Below are 13598 nucleotides of genomic sequence, written 5' to 3'. Positions count from 1 at the left end.
GGGGAGCTTTCTGGGGAGGGTGGTGAGGCTATATGCCGGGGGAAGAAGGAAGTGGGGGAGGGGTGACTGGAAAGAAGGGGTATGGAGGGGTGGGAGGGAAAAACCACTCATCAAACCCTAGCGGCATGAATAGGGTGAGCCCTTGGTCCTGACGCCTGGCTCGGAAGGTTAGTAACGTTGCTGAGGAAGAAGGAATCAATCGGCGGAAAGAATCTCTGATACAGGCAGTTTGGAAATTGTCCTGCCCACCCTCCATTCAAAAAGCCGCATCCGAGGTTTCCAGCGTTTTCATTTAAGAATAATTTTAAGCAATTTATCACTTGGCTGTAATGCATTCGCTCTGGGCTGAAATCAATAAGTCCTGCAATGTGGAGATAAGGCCCGTTTGAAGGTTGGGGAAGGAGGACCAGAGGTTGCCTATTGTCAAATAGCCAGAAAATTAAAATTAAAGTGATATGTTTACCCCATTTGGCCATCTGGGGTAGAAACACTTGCTCCACTGGCGTTGCCCAGGTTTTTTTGAGGGTGGATTCTTGGAGGCATTTTTCTTGCAAGGGTCCAGTTCCATCCACACCGTTTTAGAAATCAAATCAATATATACATGTGCCCCCAAACTAGGAAAAGCCTCTCTCTGTTTCTGTTGAATTCCTTTGTAACACATCGAGTGGGCATTTGTTTTCTCTCGCACTGTCTTTCTAATGCTTCCTAAGTCAGTGACTGAGGTTTTGAGATCTGGGAATTCATCTGCATATCCCTCCCCAAGGAATAAAAACACACACACATTTTCTAAAAAGGTTGAACATGGGGCTTTATCCGTCTTCTTTGGCTTATTTTGAGGTTTTTGGCCACTGAAGTGAGATGCTGCTGCTCTCGAAATGTCTGGCAAGTTTTCCATGATGTGTACTAAACTCTAGCAGGGAGAGGATCCCAATTTGATGTAACTGCATTGCAGCAACACAGCAGCACTACTTCTCACTCCTCCCCCATCCCCTACACTTCTCCCTCACCACCGCCCCTGCCCCCCAGCCCCCTCCTGCCAATCCTCTTCAGATTAAAAGAAAATCCAAGGGAAACAGGACACAATGAGGGCAGATGAAAGTCCACAGTCTTTAGTTTCTATCTTTCCTTCTTGTGTCTAATTTTCCGCTTCTTGGTTGTTCTGATCTCAGCTATTTGCAATAGTTATATATAATTTAACGTTATACAAAAGTATTGTCATATCAAACATAGTGAAATGGATTCCAAAAACACCATCTGGTATTTGGGAATGCACTGTGAGTTGGGAACGTGAGAAGAGATATTCTTTGCCACTTTGCTTGGGACCCAGCCATTAGCAGTGTAATTGCCAAGAAAAGGTGACAGGCTCCAGGCTTAAAACAAGTGGGTTCCTCCCCCCACTCTCGCCTATTAACTCTTGTGAGTCCTAAACCGTAATAAAAAGGACTCTGAGGACAGAGCAATTTAGAACAAACAAACAAAAAACAGAACCAGAAGAAGAAAAAGGACTGTGGAATCTGATTTTTAAAACTAGAACAACAAAAATACCCACTGCATTATTGTTATTGTTGTTTTATGAAGACTACAAAATCAGAAGAAATAAAATGAGTCAGATACAGGGGGGTGGGGACCGGGGATGGGTTAATTGTGCTTTAAAGTTCTGGGGTTTTTCAGTGGATTTGCATGATGAGAGTTTTAGTCCACAGCTTGTTTCAAAATCCTCATTAGTTTCCTCTAATCCACCTAAAATTATAAGACCTAGATTGTGAAGGTCGTCTGTGATGATTCAAACCTATTTAATTTCATGGAGGTTGGCACCCATTTCTCTATAGGAAAAAGAAAATGAATAGCTGGGAATTGTCTTCTGTGTCTACAGTTTCAGACACGGCCACAGGAGAGAAACAAAGAAATGCAGACTGCACACTTTTATAGACCTGTACTTTGTTTCACCAATTTGAGAAGAGAACAGTTAAAATAAATAAATAAAGCATTCCTGAGTAACAGGGAAAGGGAGTTATCCTACCGGATGGAAATTAGAGAGAGGACTTCTTAGCAGGAGATAAAAATAAGGGAACAGCAGGAAAAAAGAAAAAAAAAAAAAAAAAACCACTTAAACTTCTCCTAGCTATGTTCAATCTGGCATTCACAACCTGGGTCTGTCTCTGTTTCCAACTACAAAAATAGTTTACAAGGGTCACAGTCTTTTTTTTTTTTCCACGCAGTGTGTCAGAAGTTGGGATGTGCGACCCAGAACTGCCATTCCATTACACAGAATAAAATGATATCTGGTGGGTGGATGGAGAGCCTGCCAAAGAAGACACAGTGAAAGCTAACCCTCTCAGTCTAGCTCCTGTTTTTAAATATTTATATCTCTGGCAGACTTTTTTGGGGTAGAGGAAACTGAAAGCTCTTTTGCTATCTGTCATTTCACCCAGGCAGAGGAGAGAGTCTCACCACTTGATTTTCCTCGAGTTTGGCACCAGGAACAGGCGATGGCATTTCTTCGGGGCGGTGAATTTCTCTTTGTGGAAAAACCGGCCTGGACCAAGGATTTTTACAAGCGCCAACAGCCGCTTTCCATACCCGCCTGGGGCAGGGCCAAGTTCCCATTAGCACTGCTGTTACAGCTTGGGCCGGGCCTGCCTTGCCATCAGTCAATGCTGCCTTCGTCAGGGCTTCTTAGGAAACCTAGGAGGGAAGCTGGCCTGGGCCTTGGGTGTAGGCAGTGGAGAGCGCTAGAAACGGGCACTCTGGCTCCCCAGCCGGCCTCAAGCATGGACTCTCTTCATGATCATCAGTTTCCCTCTTCCCACCCCCATACCCTGATTTCCCTCTCCAAGGGATCAGGCACATTGCCTGCTGCTTCTCTTCTGTCCTAATGTCACCTCTGCCACCTCCATCAGTTCAGGGCCTGGAATCCTCCACGAGTCTTGTAATACTGTGCGCCAGGCAACCTTGCAGTGTGCGTAGCAAGGGGTAAGCCAGTGGTCTCTAGAACCAGATAGACCTGCATCTTAATCATGGCTCCACCACCTGCTAGCTGTGGGCATGTTATGTGGCCTGTGCCACAAAACAGAGCAGCTCATTTCCAACAGGAATGTTGCATGGAGTCCGTGAGACAGTTTGTAAAGGATCTCGACTGGTCACCTAGGGAACAGCCAGTATCCTAAGGTTATTGTTAACATAACCAAGAAATGCATATGGTTCCATCAGGAAGCTTTTAATACATCCCTTTTTTGTACCAAGTGTTATGTTAAGTGTTCCGAATGCAAAGACAGAAAAGACAGCCTACACTCAGCGAGTTCTCCAACAGAAGAGACTGGTTCGTTAACTACAAGTTAATCTCCAGTATTTATGAGATTTTTCTACAGCATCTTTTGGCAATAACAATGACCACAATCGTGATAATACTGGCTATCTACTCAACCTTTGCCGTGTACCAGCCACTTTACATATATGAGCTCATTTCATTCTTTAGGTCTATACTCTTAACCATGATTGCAAAAAAGAAAAGCTGGGGAATTGGAAAAACTAAGTCACCTGTATGGGAACACACAGCTGGTGATATGTAAGCATCAACGGAAAGCAGGAATAATATCCGTTTGTTTTGTTGATGGAAGAAGTGACCTTCATTCAAGATTCTAAGAGTCTATTCCAATTCTGGTGGTGACTAGCCCGTAATTTGTTTCAGACAAAGGCAGAATGAGCCATAGGGGCCATACAAATTATTTATTCACCAAATATTTTTAAGCATCTACTCTAGGGTTTGGATGTTCTGGTGGAAACAAAAATAATTCAACACAAATTCTTCCCTCAAGGAGAACAAAATCCAGAAAAGTAAAGAAGGCCTGTTTATAAGAAACTGTGATACGCAGTAAAAGAGTGGTATGTTCCATTATGGGGTTTCAGGAGATGGCACATCTGAACTCTATCACCTCCTGCTAGGACTGCACCGGAATAGACTATCAGGAAGAGTTTGAGCTCAGGTGACAATGAACGTGCAAAAATGATGAGGAAATGTGCTCTAGGTGGAGAGAAACATATGAGCAGAGGCCCAGAGGCAGGAATGGGTCAGATGTGTGCTGATAAGAGTTCAAGGAAATAGACCCAGGAAAAGCATTTTTTTTTTTTTTTTTTTTTTTCCTAGCCACTCCTCGTGGCTTGCAGGCCCTCAGCAGTGAAAGCACAGAGTCCTACCTAACCACTGGACCATCAGGGAATTCCCAGGAAAAGCTTTCGAAGACACAAACTGGGATAGTCAGGACTGAGAGGGGAAGATAAATGTCAGAAGAAGTGCTACCTTGCCAAACTTTATGCACAAATGTGCTGCTTAAGAAATATTCCTTGATGAGGACCACATATGCTGTTACTTAATAAATATTCCGGATCAGGGAAACATGTGCTTAGCTGATGGGGAAAAAACAACAAACTATCACCCAGGGCTCAGTTTTTCTACTGGCTCCCAGGAAACCATTCATTCATGTAAGCAACCAAACATTTATTAAGCAGGTACCCTGCACCAGACTAGGCACTAAAAATACGAAGGTGTACAGAATATGGTCTTTTCCTTTGAGGCATCCACAATCCAGGGGCAGAGGCAAGCATGTAAGGTAACAACTCTAAAATGGTGTCGTGGGCAGTGCAATATTGCAAAGTAAGAGCCCTGGGAGCCTGGAGGTGCTTAACGTTGCCTGAGGCAGTGAGGGAAAGCTTTACAGAAGAGGTAAGATTAGGGTTCAGGGTTGAAATTCATACTCTTCCTTCAAGGGAAAGCACTTTGTGAATGTAAAAAGCACTGCAGATGTTACCTGTCATTTTCTTATTCTTTTTCACCACCACAACTTTGAGGTTAAGTCAGCCCAAGAGGAAATGGAGACTTTATTTTTAGAGCTGGAGGAATATCTTAAAAATCATATGGTCCACTGGGTTTTACAATGAATGAGTGTATGTCTATATGTATGTATATGTGAATGCAAATATTGCTATTATATTGACAAATATTGTTTTATAATTTCAAAATGATATCATTTACTTCAAGTTCCACCAAAAAGAGCAATGAGTTTATTCAGATTCACCCCAACATTTGATTTTGAAGTGATGGATGATATTTGCTCTCATAACCTCAGTATCATCTTTATTTCAGTATTTTGTTTTGAACATCTGGCCTTATGAAAATTCTGATTTAACTGATAAGCAGTCGAAGTGGTAACATCTGTGGGCTTTTTGTTTGTTTGTTTGTTTTTTGTAAACAGTTTGATTAACAATCTCAAAATACTCTTCATTTAATCTGGGCCAGAAGTCTGAACGCAAAGTAGCAAGACATTTCAGTTTCATAGTTGAATCAGTAACAACACTTAACGATGGTTCTCTGTCTTTGACATAAATATGAAAATCAGACATGAAGAGCCCAAAACTTACACTAACACTAAAGTTGTCTATAAAATGTTTCATGGAGATCAGCACATCTCACATTCACAAGTTTCTGAATTAAAATATTACACCTTGATAAAAAGATTGGCCAAAGTAGCTGATTAGATATTTGCTTGGCGTTTATTTGTGGTACCTGTGACTCACTCATACAATTTTAGGTTAAAAGTCTGAATTCCAGAAAGATTATTTCTAATCAATGACATATCGACAAGAAATTAGAAAGTGTACAGACTTGTATTGTTATTTTTTAACATCAAGGGGATTCTACGGGTAGTGGAATTATTATCCATTTACACTTTATCTGTCTTTTTCTGTTAAAATTTTGATGGGAATTATTTTTTAAGTAAAATTAAATATATTCACAGAGATGATTGAAGTTTTCTTCCAAGCCTATGTAAAAATTAGTAACCTATCAGCTCAAATAATTATGCTGGCAGTCTCCAATATAAATATAAGATACAAACACACAGACTTGAGTATATTCATGGACTTCTATTTCAATTTTCAAAGTAGATAAAAATATGTTACATAATGAAATTTGCATCTTATACTACCACAACAAAACAAGTTAGTTCCATAAAAACAGTTTGAAAACCATTGATCAACCTAGATTTTCCCAATGGATCATAAGCAAGATAATTTTAGGTGGTATACCAACATTTTTTATGTTGATGATTTTTATGTTAATGATGTACTTGTTTAAATATGTATTAAATATTGGCTCTTCCACTTTCTATCATGATATACATTTTATTTTACTCTGAAGTGACTTATAAAATTAAAGAGAGTGAGTTAACTTAAAGAAAAATATTTAGTAACTAATAGCATAGGTGAGCATAGAAAAAATTGTAAAGATAATAGATAAATCACTGCAGTTTGGCAAAACCTAATCTAATACAACCCACTTGCTAATACAAGTGGAGAGATGAGGAACCAAAAAGTTATCCTTTGGCAAATGAGGACTTGCCCCCATTTATCCTCATTCCTAATTCAGGAAGACTATCTTTTTCATGCAACAAAGGCAAGGTCTGCACGCTCAGCCCTCAGGTCTGATGACTTTGTCATGTAACAGGTGCGGCAAACCAAAAATTAAATTGACAATCTAAAGGTAAGCCGAGGCCAAATGTCTTTTTTTCTTTTCCAAATGTCTTTTAAGTACAACTTCTTAGTGCTTCCCTGAGTGCATCTGTATATTTTCGGTTGTTAAGTATGGAAAACAGGCTTAAAATATAAATATTATATAAATGTTATATATATATATATATATGTAAATTATAAATGGCTCTTATGATTGAAAACCCCAAAGATGGGGACTTCCATGGTGGTCCAGCAGTAAAGAATCCACCTTCCAATGCAGGGGACATGGGTTCGATCCCTGATCAGGGAACTAGGATCCCACACGCTGCAGGGCAACTAAGCTCACGTGTCTCAACAAGAGAGCCTGCGTGCCACTAACTACAGAGGCCACTCATTCCGGACCCCATGCCCCACAACCAGAGAAGAGAAAACCCACACACCACAACTAGAGAGAAGCCTGTGTGCCACAATGAAGAGCCCACGTGCTGCAACTAAGACCCGACGCAGCCAAATAAATAAATAACCCCAAAGATAGTATTGTCTGCAGTCATGGCTTGATCCAGGAACTCACAGTCACCCACTTTCTCCGTTCTGCCTGTCTTGGAATCGAATCCTAACGCAGGAATCTTTCCAAGTTACTTCCCCATTCATACCCAGCAAGAAAGAGTCCCAGCATTCCCAAGAAAAATTGAAGAGTCACTCTTTAGATCCATGTAGGCCCTATGGCCCATCCTTAACCCAAAGTTGTGGTCAGAGGATGGAAGACACTGCTTGAATTAACTCAGTCATGTGTTCCACACCTAAAGTGCAATCTGGAACCTCTAGGCTCTCTCATAGACTATTAGAAGCTGTAAGGATTGGAGACAGGTGAGAATAAAGGCTGGCAAGGCAGCCACAAATACCCACTGCAGTGAAGAAAAGGCAATAATATTGCTGTAATAGAAGTCTTTAGATTTGATCTGGGAAAGACTCTGGATACTTCCAAGGATATGTCACATTCTTCAGAGGTATTTATGAAGTGTTCATATGCGAGGGGAAAAAAGCGGTGTACCACCAGCCACCTCGGGCATGCGTTCATGGTTAAGGTCCACAAGGATATCTGTGTGAATGTCTCCTTGTTAATACCACTTTGGGGATATATTTCCCCACTACATTCCAGGCTGGGCCAATGCCCTACTTAAGAATGTACTTACTGGTGGCTCTTTTTAATGGGAGGGTAGTGGTACAAAGATAATCCAGTCTGGAAGCCAAAAAGAAAAAAAAAAAAAAAAAAAGGAAGCCATAGTTTCGATATTTGGAGTTGAGGTTTGAGGTAGAGGGAAGTTAAATGACTCTGAGAGGAAAAGAGTTGCCTTCCAATGAAGATGCTGGCTCCCCTCCTCGTTTTCCTGTTTGTTTAGGCTTCCCACAAAGCACACACTTTAGCTCCCTACTAACCCTGAAAAAGCAAGCTACCCCAACAGTAGACTTTCTGCAGTTGAAATTTTCACCCATGGAAATAAGGCTGTATTCTAACAGTAGTCAAAAGGATGCAGTTGAATGTCATCCAATGCTTAGGCCAGTGGAGAAGGATTTGAGGAAGTACTGGATCTTTTCTAAAGCCTCTTGATGACATAACACGTCAGTGGCTGCTTCTGACATTTATAATTGGAAGATTGAGAAGCACATCAATGAAAATGCATGGAGCAGGGGCCATTCACTTAAATGACTTCCTCTAACCTTCACATCAAGCCTGTAAGGCTTATTTACCCCATTTCACAGATAAATAAACAGAGGCTCAATGAAACGAGATGAACGCTTCCCTACGGCTCTGACAGCAGGCTGTGGCATGACCTTGAGCCAGTGCCTTCTTTCTCAGAATCCCAGCTCCACTGTGAAATGAGGCCCTTGGCCCTAGAAATGCCTTCCCAGCCACCTCCCGTCTCTCAGGCCTCAGTCTGTTTGTGTTAAGCCCTCCTCTTCCAGTCTGTGAGGTCCAAATCCTGGGCAGATGTCTCTCACCATATGCCGGGGGTGATTTAACAAGGCCAAATGGGCAGCCCCGTGGTTAGAGGCGCTCTCCATTACATACACGCAGGGCGCTACCGCCCGCCTGGCTGTCCTGGCCCTGCCCGCTCTTTCTCCCCTTCTCCCAGGCAGCAGCCTGCAACTGCAGATGCCAGGCAGCCGAAGATATTTTTAAAGCTACAGCATCTGGCTCCTTGGCAGCCTCCACCCGCTGGTGGGCGGGGTGTTGTGGAGTTGCCTCTGGGCACTTCACATGGTTTGGCATCTGATCCATTGTCTGGGCTGCCTTTTAGAGCAAGGTTTTTAATTGTAAGGTGAGGGTGGGGGAGGGGTGGGAGGGTTCCCCTGAAGCCAACTTTTGATTATGACCTGAGTCGCCCTTCTCAGTAACATCAGTATGTCTCTGGATCTTTCGTGGTGGGTTTTTTTTTTCTTCTTTTTTTCCTTTAAAAAACAGAAGTGATGAAAGAATGAAAGAAACACTTCCCCTCCGCCAGAGTGGATTTGAATAGAAAGCTGCTCAGTAGCTGTGCAGCTGCCCAAACTTTGCCCACTGTGTCCACATTCTGACTAGCTCAGAACACCGCTTTCTTGGCATGCAAACTTCCCTCAGGCTTGACTGTTCCTCAAATGTCTCCCCAGGGAGGAGAGAGATTTCTTTTCTCTCTCTCTCTCTTTTATTTTTTATTTTTTCCCTATTTTTGCAAAAGACTCTGAGGCTTCCTGTCTTTATCTAAATAGCTATTCCAAAAAAAGGAGAAAAAAAAAAAAAGACACTGACACTTAATTCTCCCTGGCAAGCCGTATTAAGTTTTTTCTTTTTCTTAGAAAGGTACATTACAGGGAACACCAGGTCCCCCAGCCTGGAAACTCGGGCTTGGGGACTTGGCCCTGTTTCAGAACACCAGTTTGAAGATGACTTCGAGTGAGAATTTCAGGCCTGGTGACAAGAAAATTATCTCAGTTGGGGCAACAGGCTCCTGTGTCACAGGGCTGGGCAAGGCACCAGCCTGCCTCTCACCCATGACTTGCGAAAGCACTGAGTGTGGACTTTTCTCCAGCCAGCAGGCACAGGAAGTCCACAGGCAGTGGCTACCAGTGGGTAGGGGTGCCAGTGGGAAGGAATGACCACTGGGGGCCCAGCCTGGCTGGCCAGAGTGTTGTTTTTAAGTAGTTATTGGACATGCTTGTCTCCTGGCCTCATTCAGCTGCACTGATACAAGACCCAGGAAATCGTTACCCTCACCAAGCAGGAGTCAGCGGCTGACATGGATAACTGAGGGGGAGCGGAGATCGGGGCTGCATTTCCTTCCCCTTTACTCAAGGGGAAGGTGACAGAATTCTCATCCGAGGAGTAACAGGGAAATTGCTAACACTTACTGAACACTTAGATGCTGTACAGTTCCAAGTGCTTTATGCTTGGTAGCCTAGTTAATCCTCCCCACAGCCCCATGAAATAGTTTTTACTACCCTCTCTTTACTGGTGAGGGAATTGGGCACTGACAGGTAAAGTAAGTTATCCAAGATCACCGAGCTAATATGTGATGGATTTAAACCCCAATGCTCTAGCTCCAGAACCCACAATCTTGACCATAAAATAAAGACTGATACAAATAAAGAATGACTTGAGTTTTGACTCGACATGGAAGACCAAATTCAATTGTGAGCTCTTGGTTCTTTTTGGTCAGTCTTATTTGGAATGAAAAGGGATTTATGAAGGGTGTTGTAGGCAAAAAGTGGGATTGATTCAAAATATACAGCCACTCCTAGCATTTTCGCTGAAAGTCTATCTTCCTTCTTACCCATCTTGGCCAGAGGGTTTGATGTCAGACTGGCCAGCAGGAAGGAGCTTAATAAAATGGGAGGTGTTTGGGCAGCAAGAGAAGCTCCACCCAGGAACAGGCATTTCAGAATTTTGAGTGGCTACAGAAAATCCAATTAAAGCAGAGGCTGCTGGAATTCATTCATTTATTCAAAGTAGTTATGGAGTATCTTCTCTGTATCAGGCATTGTTCTGGGTCCAACAGATACAGCAGTAGAGAAGGTGGATAAGGGAGTACCAGGTGAGGGAAGGGTTCAATTTAAATGAGGTGATCAGGAGAGTTGAGTCTGAAAATTTGACATTTGACTAAGATGCTGAGGGAGGTCAGTGATAAGACATGTGGGTGTCTGGAGGAAAAGAGGGAACAGCCATGCAAAGGCCTAAGGTGAAGCATGCCAACTGCTCAAGCAACATCAGAAAGGCCCATGTAGCTAGAACAGAGTGAGTCAGGGGACAATGGTAAGAGATGAAGTCAGAGTGGTAATGGAAGTAAGAGAGATTGTAAACATGATCTATTTAAATAAGCTTCATTCAATGAGACCTTCCCAGTGTACCTGGGTAAAGAAACAAAATATGAGGGATGGCATTCTCCATGAGTCAAGGAACTAACAAGCCTGAAGGTCACAGGAGAATGCAGTTGGCCCCTACCTTGGCTTAGCTCGGTTCACCAAACCTTGAGATGTGTTTCTCTATGATAAGACTAGACCACAGGAAATGAGGCTTCTATGGAGTGGGAAGATGAACTTGACAACCTCAGAGGAATACGAAAGGCTATGCTCATAAGAAGAAAATATGGGACTTCTTTATGATTTAACACCCAAAACAATGCCTGCATTGTCTACTGCAATGCCTGGAATTCCACCATGTCTAGCTCTGTGGATTCTGAAGGCAGTAAATGGAGGTGAGAGGGCACCAAAGGCAAACCCTACCCATTTCAAAATACTGTCAAATATTAGAATATGTATCATCCTCTCTTAAGTTTTCTCAATTTTAAGACCTCTTTTCCAGCATCTTATATAACCCTACACCCTTAGAAATGCCCATCAAGTATTATTTCACTTGGGTTTCCTAAAGTGGTTAGAGCTACTGGGCCCAAAACTCTCATATTCAAAGCTTTTTAGAAAGGTAACAAATGTCTCCTCTACATTTGCGGTCATCATCTTGGGCTAAATGTGCAACAGTCCAGCAAACCCAAGAAAAGGTACATTTTACTGAGTTTTACATCAGGGTGACAAGTCCCGCTCTGTCACTCACCAGCTGTGTGACCTCTCTGGACCTTGACTTCTTATCCTACAATAAGAATCATAAGTCCTGCCTAGTAGAGATTTTGTGTGGTTTGGACTTAATGGCTATGAAGTACCTGACAGAAAGCAAAGCAGAGATTCCGTGAGGGGTCTAAGAGGGACCACTTGGTCAGTCCACCATCACTCAAAGGTGAATTTCAAGGTCCCTCTAGGGCAAGTTTCCACCTGGTGCTTTTTTCTTCCTGGTTTTCATTTATTGCTTTATTACTATGATTCTGGCAAGTACTTTAAATAAGTTATAAAATTATGATATCACTTTATAAATGGAAATTCCACAATATTTCATTTTGATGACCATTATATGTTAGACAAATACTCAATATTCTGTCAACACTCTCTCTTTAGTGCCCAGTAAGCTCCTCCCAGGACTCACCATGAGCTGTGGGTCTCAGAGCTCATTAAAGGGATACAAAGTGTCCACGTTGTTAGTGTGACTTACCAGCTATATACATGTCAGGGGTGCAAAGTATTCTGTGATGATTTTTTATAAATTCCTGGTAGGAGCACCAATTTTTTTTTTCAACTATATTGTTAGGATAAAATTGTGCTTGGGGGTAGATTGCTTCACCATAGCAGCTGTAACCAGCCATTTTCATGTCCTCCCTGGGAAGACAAGTTTACTTACTTAACTTACTGCATATTTGGCACCAAAAACAATATTTTCCAAAGTACATTTCAAGGAACATCAGTTACATAGGAGTTGTTCCAAAAAAAGGATTTCAAGATCAAATAAGTTCAACAAAGTGAATTATGTAAATTGTTTATTTTTATTCTTTTTCATTATGGTTTGTTACAGGATATTGAATATATTTCCCTGTGCTATATAGAAGGACCTTATTCTTTATCCTTTCTATGTATAGTAATTTGTATCTGATAATCCCAAACTCCTAATTTATCCCTCCCCTATCCCCTTTCCCCTTTGGTAACCATAAATTTGTTTTTTATGTCTATGAGTCTGTTTCTGTTTTGTAAATGAGTTCATTTGTCTCATATTTTAGATTTCACATATAAGTGATATCATATGGTATTTGTCTTTCTCTGTCTGACTTACTTCACTTAGTATGATATGGCATTACTTCATTCTTTTTATGGCTGAGTAATATTCCATTGTGTATATAGCCACATCTTCTTTATTCATTCATCTGTTGATGTACATTTAGGTTGTTTCCATGGCTAGGCTATTGTAAATGAACATTGGGGTGCATGTATCTTTTCGAATTGTAGTTTTCTCCAGATATATGCCCAGGAGTGGGATTGCTGGATCATACAGTAACTCTATTTTTAGTTTTTTAAGGAACCTCCATACTGTTCTCCATAGTGGCTACACCACTGATATTCCCAACATAGTGTAGGAGGGTTCCCTTTTCTCCAGACCCTCTCCAGCATTTTGTTATTTTTAGACTTTTTTTTTTTGCGGTACGCGGGCCTCGCACTGCTGTGGCCTCTCCTGTTGCGGAGCACAGGCTCCGGACGCGCTGGCTCAGTGGCCATGGCTCACGGGCCCAGCCACTCCACGGCATGTGGGATCTTCCCGGACCAGGGCACGAACCCGTGTCCCCTGCATCGGCAGGCAGACTCTCAACCACTGCACCACCAGGGAAGCCCTATTTGTAGACTTTTTACTGACGGCCATTCTGACCAGTGTGAAATTACCTCGTAATTTTGATTTGCATTGCTCTGAATTAGGTAACTTGTTAAGTTCACAATAGAGTTTTAGTATGCAGCATCCTAAAGTTATAAAACCAGTAACAAGTAGGACTTCAATAGAGAGTAATCCTGAAAGCAATTGTGGGTGTTTTATTTTTCAATAATCCCTATAAATTTGTTTGATGGGGGTAGTAATCATTCCCCTGCACTTAGAAGAAAATTCAGGCAATCCTTTGACTTTTCTGAAATTCCTAGGCAGTGACTCAATGTAGAGATTAGAACGTATCTGTTCATACTTCAGCCTTCTGGGCTGG

Source organism: Delphinapterus leucas, chromosome 1 (genome assembly GCF_059928025.1).
Source record: "Delphinapterus leucas isolate spDelLeu-1000000601 "Yukka" chromosome 1, BTC_Dleu_Yukka2, whole genome shotgun sequence".
Taxonomy (NCBI): Eukaryota; Metazoa; Chordata; class Mammalia; order Artiodactyla; family Monodontidae; genus Delphinapterus; species Delphinapterus leucas.
Note: the sequence above shows the minus strand (reverse complement) of the source record.